Genomic DNA, 11586 nt, shown 5'->3' with positions numbered 1-11586 from the left:
TTACATTGTAACAATGTGTATCTTTCTTTTACATTGTAACCGTATGTATCTTTATTTTACATTGTAACCGTGTGTATCTTTCCTTTACATTGTAACCATGAGTATCTTTCATTTACATTGTAACCGTCTGTATCTTTCATTTACATTGTAACAATGTGTATATTTCTTGTACATTGCAATCAAATGTATCTTTCTTTTATATTGTAACCATGTGTATCTCTGATTAACATTGCTACCATGTGTATCTTTTATTTACATTGTAACCGTGTGTATCTTTCTTTTACACTGTAACCGTGTGTATCTTTCATTTACTTTGTAACCATATGTATCTGTCATTCACTTTGTAACCATGTGTATCTTTCATTTACATTGTAACCCTATGTATCTTTCATTTACATTGCAACCAAGTGTATCTTTCATGTACATTGCAACCATGTGCATCTTTCATTTACATTGCAACCATGTGTATCTTTCATTTACATTGTAACCGTGTACATTTTTCATTTACATTGCAACCATGTGCATCTTTCATTTACATTGCAACCATGTGTATCTTTCATTTACATTGTTTCCGTGTATATTTTTATTCATTTACATTGCAACCATGTGTATCTTTCATTTACATTGTAACAATGTATATCTTTATTTACATTGTAGCCGTGTTTATCTTTCATTTACATTATAACATGTGTATTTTTCATTTACATTGTGTATCTTTCATTTACATTGTAACCGTGTGTATCTTTCTTTTACATTGTGTATCTTTCATTTATATTGTAACCGTGTGCATCTTTCTTTTACATTGTATCCATGTGTATCTTTCATTTACATTGTAACCTCTGTATCTTTCATTTACATTGTAACCATTTGTATCTTTCATTTACATTGTAACCTCTGTATCTTTCATTTACATTGTAACCATGTGTATCTTTCATTCACATTGCAACCATGTGTATCTTTCTTTTACATTGCAACCATGTGTATCTTTCTTTTACATTTTAACCATGTGTATCTTTCATATACATTTCAACCATGTGTATCTTTCTTTTACATTGTAACAATGTGTATCTTTCTTTTACATTGTAACCGTATGTATCTTTATTTTACATTGTAACCGTATGTATCTTTATTTTACATTGTAACCGTGTGTATCTTTCATTTACATTGCAACCGTGTGTATCTTTCATTTACATTTTAACCATGTGTATCTTTTATTTACATTGCAACAATGAGTATCTTTCTTTTACATTGCAACCGTATTTATCTTTCTTTTACATTGCAACCATGTGTATCTTTTATTTACATTGCAACCATATGTATCTTTCATTTATATTGTAACCATGTGTATCTTTCATTTACATTGTAGCAATGTGTATCTTTCTTTTACATTGTAACAATGTGTATCTTTCTTTTACATTGTAACCGTATGTATCTTTATTTTACATTGTAACCGTGTGTATCTTTCCTTTACATTGTAACCATGAGTATCTTTCATTTACATTGTAACCATCTGTATCTTTCATTTACATTGTAACAATGTGTATATTTCTTGTACATTGCAATCAAATGTATCTTTCTTTTATATTGTAACCATGTGTATCTCTGATTAACATTGCTACCATGTGTATCTTTTATTTACATTGTAACCGTGTGTATCTTTCTTTTACACTGTAACCGTGTGTATCTTTCATTTACTTTGTAACCATATGTATCTGTCATTCACTTTGTAACCATGTGTATCTTTCATTTACATTGTAACCCTATGTATCTTTCATTTACATTGCAACCAAGTGTATCTTTCATGTACATTGCAACCATGTGCATCTTTCATTTACATTGCAACCATGTGTATCTTTCATTTACATTGAAACCGTGTACATTTTTCATTTACATTGCAACCATGTGCATCTTTCATTTACATTGCAACCATGTGTATCTTTCATTTACATTGTTTCCGTGTATATTTTTATTCATTTACATTGCAACCATGTGTATCTTTCATTTACATTGTAACAATGTATATCTTTATTTACATTGTAGCCGTGTTTATCTTTCATTTACATTATAACATGTGTATTTTTCATTTACATTGTGTATCTTTCATTTACATTGTAACCGTGTGTATCTTTCTTTTACATTGTGTATCTTTCATTTATATTGTAACCGTGTGCATCTTTCTTTTACATTGTATCCATGTGTATCTTTCATTTACATTGTAACCTCTGTATCTTTCATTTACATTGTAACCATTTGTATCTTTCATTTACATTGTAACCTCTGTATCTTTCATTTACATTGTAACCATGTGTATCTTTCATTCACATTGCAACCATGTGTATCTTTCTTTTACATTGCAACCATGTGTATCTTTCTTTTACATTTTAACCATGTGTATCTTTCATATACATTTCAACCATGTGTATCTTTCTTTTACATTGTAACAATGTGTATCTTTCTTTTACATTGTAACCGTATGTATCTTTATTTTACATTGTAACCGTATGTATCTTTATTTTACATTGTAACCGTGTGTATCTTTCATTTACATTGCAACCGTGTGTATCTTTCATGTACATTTTAACCATGTGTATCTTTTATTTACATTGCAACAATGAGTATCTTTCTTTTACATTGCAACCGTATTTATCTTTCTTTTACATTGCAACCATGTGTATCTTTTATTTACATTGCAACCATATGTATCTTTCATTTACATTGTAACCATGTGTATCTTTCATTTACATTGTAGCAATGTGTATCTTTCTTTTACATTGTAACAATGTGTATCTTTCTTTTACATTGTAACCGTATGTATCTTTATTTTACATTGTAACCGTGTGTATCTTTCCTTTACATTGTAACTATGAGTATCTTTCATTTACATTGTAACCATCTGTATATTTCTTGTACATTGCAATCAAATGTATCTTTCTTTTATATTGTAACCATGTGTATCTCTGATTAACATTGCTACCATGTGTATCTTTTATTTACATTGTAACCGTGTGTATCTTTCTTTTACACTGTAACCGTGTGTATCTTTCATTTACTTTATAACCATATGTATCTGTCATTCACATTGTAACCATGTGTATCTTTCATTTACATTGTAACCCTATGTATCTTTCATTTACATTGCAACCAAGTGTATCTTTCATGTACATTGCAACCATGTGCATCTTTCATTTACATTGCAACCATGTGTATCTTTCATTTACATTGTAACCGTGTACATTTTTCATTTACATTGCAACCATGTGCATCTTTCATTTACATTGCAACCATGTGTATCTTTCATTTACATTGTTTCCGTGTATATTTTTATTCATTTACATTGCAACCATGTGTATCTTTCATTTACATTGTAACAATGTATATCTTTATTTACATTGAAGCCGTGTGTATCTTTCATTTACATTATAACATGTGTATTTTTCATTTACATTGTGTATCTTTCATTTACATTGTAACCGTGTGTATCTTTCTTTTACATTGTGTATCTTTCATTTATATTGTAACCGTGTGCATCTTTCTTTTACATTGTATCCATGTGTATCTTTCATTTACATTGTAACCTCTGTATCTTTCATTTACATTGTAACCATTTGTATCTTTCATTTACATTGTAACCTCTGTATCTTTCATTTACATTGTAACCATGTGTATCTTTCACTTACATTGTAACCATATGTATCTGTCATTTACATTGTAACCATGTGTATCTTTCATTTACATTGTAACAATGTGTATCTTTCTTTTACATTGTAACCGTATGTATCTTTCTTTTACATTGTAACAATGTGTATCTTTCATTTACATTGCAACCGTGTGTATCTTTCATTTACATTTTAACCATGTGTATCTTTCATTTACATTTTAACCATGTGTATCTTTTATTTACATTGCAACCATGTGTATCTTTCTTTTACATTGTAACCATGTGAATCTTTCTTTTACATTGTAACCATATGTATCTTTCATTTACATTGCAACCATGTGTATCTTTCATTTACATTGTAACAATGTGTATCTTTCTTTTACATTGTAACCGTATGTATCTTTATTTTACATTGTAACCGTGTGTATCTTTCATTTACATTGCAACCATGTGTATCTTTCATTTACATTGTAACAATGTGTATCTTTTATGTACATTGCAACCATGTGTATCTTTTATTTACATTGTAACAAAGTGTATCTTTCTTTTACATTGTAACCGTATGTATCTTTATTTTACATTGTAACCGTGTGTATCTTTCATTTACATTGTAACCATGTGTATCTTTTATTTACATTGCAACCATGTGTATCTTTCTTTTACATTGTAACAATGTGTATCTTTCTTTTACATTGTAACCGTATGTATCTTTATTTTACATTGTAACCGTGTGTATCTTTCATTTACATTGCAACAGTGTGTATCTTTCATTTACATTTTAACCATGTGTATCTTTCATTTACATTTTAACCATGTGTATCTTTTATTTACATTGCAACAATGAGTATCTTTCTTTTACATTGCAACCGTGTTTATCTTTCTTTTACATTGTAACCGTGTGTATCATTCATTTACATTTTGACCATGTGTATCTTTTATTTACATTGCAACCATGTGTATCTTTCTTTTACTTTGAAACCTTGTGTATCTTTCTTTTACATTGTAACCATGTGTATCTTTCTGTTACATTGCAACCATGTGTATCTTTCATTTACATTGTAACCATGTGTATCTTTCTTTTACATTGTAACCATATGTATCTTTCTTTTACATTGTAACCATGTGTGTCTTTCATTCACATTGTAACCATGTGTATCTTTTTTTACATTGTAACCATATGTATCTTTCTTTTACATTGTAACCATGTGTATCTTTCATTTTCATTTTAACCATATGTATCTTTCTTTTACATTGTAACCATGTGTATCTTTCATTTTCATTTTAACCATATGTATCTTTTTTTTACATTGTAACCATGTGTATCTTTCTTTTAAATTGTAACCATGTGTATCTTTCATTTACATTGTAACCAGGTGTATCTTTCTTTTACATTGTAAACTTGTGTATCTTTCATTTACATTGTAACCGTGTGTATCTTTCATTTACATTTTAACCATGTGTATCTTTCATTTACATTTTAACCATGTGTATCTTTTATTTACATTGCAACCATGTGTATATTTTATTTACATTGCAACCATGTGTATCTTTCTTTTACATTGTAACAATGTGTATCTTTCTTTTACATTGTAACCGTATGTATCTTTATTTTACATTGTAACCGTGTGTATCTTTCATTTACATTGCAACCGTGTGTATCTTTCATTTACATTTTAACCATGTGTATCTTTCATTTACATTTTAACCATGTGTATCTTTTATTTACATTGCAACAATGAGTATCTTTCTTTTACATTGCAACCGTGTTTATCTTTCTTTTACATTGCAACCATGTGTATCTTTTATTTACATTGCAACCATATGTATCTTTCATTTACATTGTAACCATGTGTATCTTTCATTTACATTGTAGCAATGTGTATCTTTCTTTTACATTGTAACAATGTGTATCTTTCTTTTACATTGTAACCGTATATATCTTTATTTTACATTGTAACCGTGTGTATCTTTCCTTTACATTGTAACCATGAGTATCTTTCATTTACATTGTAACCGTCTGTATCTTTCATTTACATTGTAACAATGTGTATATTTCTTGTACATTGCAATCAAATGTATCTTTCTTTTATATTGTAACCATGTGTATCTCTGATTAACATTGCTACCATGTGTATCTTTTATTTACATTGTAACCGTGTGTATCTTTCTTTTACACTGTAACCGTGTGTATCTTTCATTTACTTTGTAACCATATGTATCTGTCATTCACTTTGTAACCATGTGTATCTTTCATTTACATTGTAACCCTATGTATCTTTCATTTACATTGCAACCAAGTGTATCTTTCATGTACATTGCAACCATGTGCATCTTTCATTTACATTGCAACCATGTGTATCTTTCATTTACATTGTAACCGTGTACATTTTTCATTTACATTGCAACCATGTGCATCTTTCATTTACATTGCAACCATGTGTATCTTTCATTTACATTGTTTCCGTGTATATTTTTATTCATTTACATTGCAACCATGTGTATCTTTCATTTACATTGTAACAATGTATATCTTTATTTACATTGTAGCCGTGTTTATCTTTCATTTACATTATAACATGTGTATTTTTCATTTACATTGTGTATCTTTCATTTACATTGTAACCGTGTGTATCTTTCTTTTACATTGTGTATCTTTCATTTATATTGTAACCGTGTGCATCTTTCTTTTACATTGTATCCATGTGTATCTTTCATTTACATTGTAACCTCTGTATCTTTCATTTACATTGTAACCATTTGTATCTTTCATTTACATTGTAACCTCTGTATCTTTCATTTACATTGTAACCATGTGTATCTTTCACTTACATTGTAACCATATGTATCTGTCATTTACATTGTAACCATGTGTATCTTTCATTTACATTGTAACAATGTGTATCTTTCTTTTACATTGTAACCGTATGTATCTTTCTTTTACATTGTAACAATGTGTATCTTTCATTTACATTGCAACCGTGTGTATCTTTCATTTACATTTTAACCATGTGTATCTTTCATTTACATTTTAACCATGTGTATCTTTTATTTACATTGCAACCATGTGTATCTTTCTTTTACATTGTAACCATGTGAATCTTTCTTTTACATTGTAACCATATGTATCTTTCATTTACATTGCAACCATGTGTATCTTTCATTTACATTGTAACAATGTGTATCTTTCTTTTACATTGTAACCGTATGTATCTTTATTTTACATTGTAACCGTGTGTATCTTTCATTTACATTGCAACCATGTGTATCTTTCATTTACATTGTAACAATGTGTATCTTTTATGTACATTGCAACCATGTGTATCTTTTATTTACATTGTAACAAAGTGTATCTTTCTTTTACATTGTAACCGTATGTATCTTTATTTTACATTGTAACCGTGTGTATCTTTCATTTACATTGTAACCATGTGTATCTTTTATTTACATTGCAACCATGTGTATCTTTCTTTTACATTGTAACAATGTGTATCTTTCTTTTACATTGTAACCGTATGTATCTTTATTTTACATTGTAACCGTGTGTATCTTTCATTTACATTGCAACAGTGTGTATCTTTCATTTACATTTTAACCATGTGTATCTTTCATTTACATTTTAACCATGTGTATCTTTTATTTACATTGCAACAATGAGTATCTTTCTTTTACATTGCAACCGTGTTTATCTTTCTTTTACATTGTAACCATGTGTATCATTCATTTACATTTTGACCATGTGTATCTTTTATTTACATTGCAACCATGTGTATCTTTCTTTTACTTTGAAACCTTGTGTATCTTTCTTTTACATTGTAACCATGTGTATCTTTCTGTTACATTGCAACCATGTGTATCTTTCATTTACATTGTAACCATGTGTATCTTTCTTTTACATTGTAACCATATGTATCTTTCTTTTACATTGTAACCATGTGTGTCTTTCATTCACATTGTAACCATGTGTATCTTTTTTTACATTGTAACCATATGTATCTTTCTTTTACATTGTAACCATGTGTATCTTTCATTTTCATTTTAACCATATGTATCTTTCTTTTACATTGTAACCATGTGTATCTTTCATTTTCATTTTAACCATATGTATCTTTTTTTTACATTGTAACCATGTGTATCTTTCTTTTAAATTGTAACCATGTGTATCTTTCATTTACATTGTAACCAGGTGTATCTTTCTTTTACATTGTAAACTTGTGTATCTTTCATTTACATTGTAACCGTGTGTATCTTTCATTTACATTTTAACCATGTGTATCTTTCATTTACATTTTAACCATGTGTATCTTTTATTTACATTGCAACCATGTGTATATTTTATTTACATTGCAACCATGTGTATCTTTCTTTTACATTGTAACAATGTGTATCTTTCTTTTACATTGTAACCGTATGTATCTTTATTTTACATTGTAACCGTGTGTATCTTTCATTTACATTGCAACCGTGTGTATCTTTCATTTACATTTTAACCATGTGTATCTTTCATTTACATTTTAACCATGTGTATCTTTTATTTACATTGCAACAATGAGTATCTTTCTTTTACATTGCAACCGTGTTTATCTTTCTTTTACATTGCAACCATGTGTATCTTTTATTTACATTGCAACCATATGTATCTTTCATTTACATTGTAACCATGTGTATCTTTCATTTACATTGTAGCAATGTGTATCTTTCTTTTACATTGTAACAATGTGTATCTTTCTTTTACATTGTAACCGTATATATCTTTATTTTACATTGTAACCGTGTGTATCTTTCCTTTACATTGTAACCATGAGTATCTTTCATTTACATTGTAACCGTCTGTATCTTTCATTTACATTGTAACAATGTGTATATTTCTTGTACATTGCAATCAAATGTATCTTTCTTTTATATTGTAACCATGTGTATCTCTGATTAACATTGCTACCATGTGTATCTTTTATTTACATTGTAACCGTGTGTATCTTTCTTTTACACTGTAACCGTGTGTATCTTTCATTTACTTTGTAACCATATGTATCTGTCATTCACTTTGTAACCATGTGTATCTTTCATTTACATTGTAACCCTATGTATCTTTCATTTACATTGCAACCAAGTGTATCTTTCATGTACATTGCAACCATGTGCATCTTTCATTTACATTGCAACCATGTGTATCTTTCATTTACATTGTAACCGTGTACATTTTTCATTTACATTGCAACCATGTGCATCTTTCATTTACATTGCAACCATGTGTATCTTTCATTTACATTGTTTCCGTGTATATTTTTATTCATTTACATTGCAACCATGTGTATCTTTCATTTACATTGTAACAATGTATATCTTTATTTACATTGTAGCCGTGTTTATCTTTCATTTACATTATAACATGTGTATTTTTCATTTACATTGTGTATCTTTCATTTACATTGTAACCGTGTGTATCTTTCTTTTACATTGTGTATCTTTCATTTATATTGTAACCGTGTGCATCTTTCTTTTACATTGTATCCATGTGTATCTTTCATTTACATTGTAACCTCTGTATCTTTCATTTACATTGTAACCATTTGTATCTTTCATTTACATTGTAACCTCTGTATCTTTCATTTACATTGTAACCATGTGTATCTTTCATTCACATTGCAACCATGTGTATCTTTCTTTTACATTGCAACCATGTGTATCTTTCTTTTACATTTTAACCATGTGTATCTTTCATATACATTTCAACCATGTGTATCTTTCTTTTACATTGTAACAATGTGTATCTTTCTTTTACATTGTAACCGTATGTATCTTTATTTTACATTGTAACCGTGTGTATCTTTCATTTACATTGCAACCGTGTGTATCTTTCATTTACATTTTAACCGTGTGTATCTTTCATTTACATTTTAACCATGTGTATCTTTTATTTACATTGCAACAATGAGTATCTTTCTTTTACATTGCAACCGTGTTTATCTTTCTTTTACATTGCAACCATGTGTATCTTTTATTTACATTGCAACCATATGTATCTTTCATTTACATTGTAACCATGTGTATCTTTCATTTACATTGTAGCAATGTGTATCTTTCTTTTACATTGTAACAATGTGTATCTTTCTTTTACATTGTAACCGTATGTATCTTTATTTTACATTGTAACCGTGTGTATCTTTCCTTTACATTGTAACCATGAGTATCTTTCATTTACATTGTAACCGTCTGTATCTTTCATTTACATTGTAACAATGTGTATATTTCTTGTACATTGCAATCAAATGTATCTTTCTTTTATATTGTAACCATGTGTATCTCTGATTAACATTGCTACCATGTGTATCTTTTATTTACATTGTAACCGTGTGTATCTTTCTTTTACACTGTAACCGTGTGTATCTTTCATTTACTTTGTAACCATATGTATCTGTCATTCACTTTGTAACCATGTGTATCTTTCATTTACATTGTAACCCTATGTATCTTTCATTTACATTGCAACCAAGTGTATCTTTCATGTACATTGCAACCATGTGCATCTTTCATTTACATTGCAACCATGTGTATCTTTCATTTACATTGTAACCGTGTACATTTTTCATTTACATTGCAACCATGTGCATCTTTCATTTACATTGCAACCATGTGTATCTTTCATTTACATTGTTTCCGTGTATATTTTTATTCATTTACATTGCAACCATGTGTATCTTTCATTTACATTGTAACAATGTATATCTTTATTTACATTGTAGCCGTGTTTATCTTTCATTTACATTATAACATGTGTATTTTTCATTTACATTGTGTATCTTTCATTTACATTGTAACCGTGTGTATCTTTCTTTTACATTGTGTATCTTTCATTTATATTGTAACCGTGTGCATCTTTCTTTTACATTGTATCCATGTGTATCTTTCATTTACATTGTAACCTCTGTATCTTTCATTTACATTGTAACCATTTGTATCTTTCATTTACATTGTAACCTCTGTATCTTTCATTTACATTGTAACCATGTGTATCTTTCATTCACATTGCAACCATGTGTATCTTTCTTTTACATTGCAACCATGTGTATCTTTCTTTTACATTTTAACCATGTGTATCTTTCATATACATTTCAACCATGTGTATCTTTCTTTTACATTGTAACAATGTGTATCTTTCTTTTACATTGTAACCGTATGTATCTTTATTTTACATTGTAACCGTATGTATCTTTATTTTACATTGTAACCGTGTGTATCTTTCATTTACATTGCAACCGTGTGTATCTTTCATTTACATTTTAACCATGTGTATCTTTTATTTACATTGCAACAATGAGTATCTTTCTTTTACATTGCAACCGTATTTATCTTTCTTTTACATTGCAACCATGTGTATCTTTTATTTACATTGCAACCATATGTATCTTTCATTTATATTGTAACCATGTGTATCTTTCATTTACATTGTAGCAATGTGTATCTTTCTTTTACATTGTAACAATGTGTATCATTCTTTTACATTGTAACCGTATGTATCTTTATTTTACATTGTAACCGTGTGTATCTTTCCTTTACATTGTAACCATGAGTATCTTTCATTTACATTGTAACCATCTGTATCTTTCATTTACATTGTAACAATGTGTATATTTCTTGTACATTGCAATCAAATGTATCTTTCTTTTATATTGTAACCATGTGTATCTCTGATTAACATTGCTACCATGTGTATCATTTATTTACATTGTAACCGTGTGTATCTTTCTTTTACACTGTAACCGTGTGTATCTTTCATTTACTTTGTAACCATATGTATCTGTCATTCACTTTGTAACCATGTGTATCTTTCATTTACATTGTAACCCTATGTATCTTTCATTTACATTGCAACCAAGTGAATCTTTCATGTACATTGCAACCATGTGCATCTTTCATTTACATTGCAACCA

The sequence above is a fragment of the Taudactylus pleione genome, unplaced genomic scaffold, assembly GCF_031769625.1.
Source record: "Taudactylus pleione unplaced genomic scaffold, aTauple2 ptg001495l, whole genome shotgun sequence".
Lineage (NCBI taxonomy): Eukaryota > Metazoa > Chordata > Amphibia > Anura > Myobatrachidae > Taudactylus > Taudactylus pleione.
Note: the sequence above shows the minus strand (reverse complement) of the source record.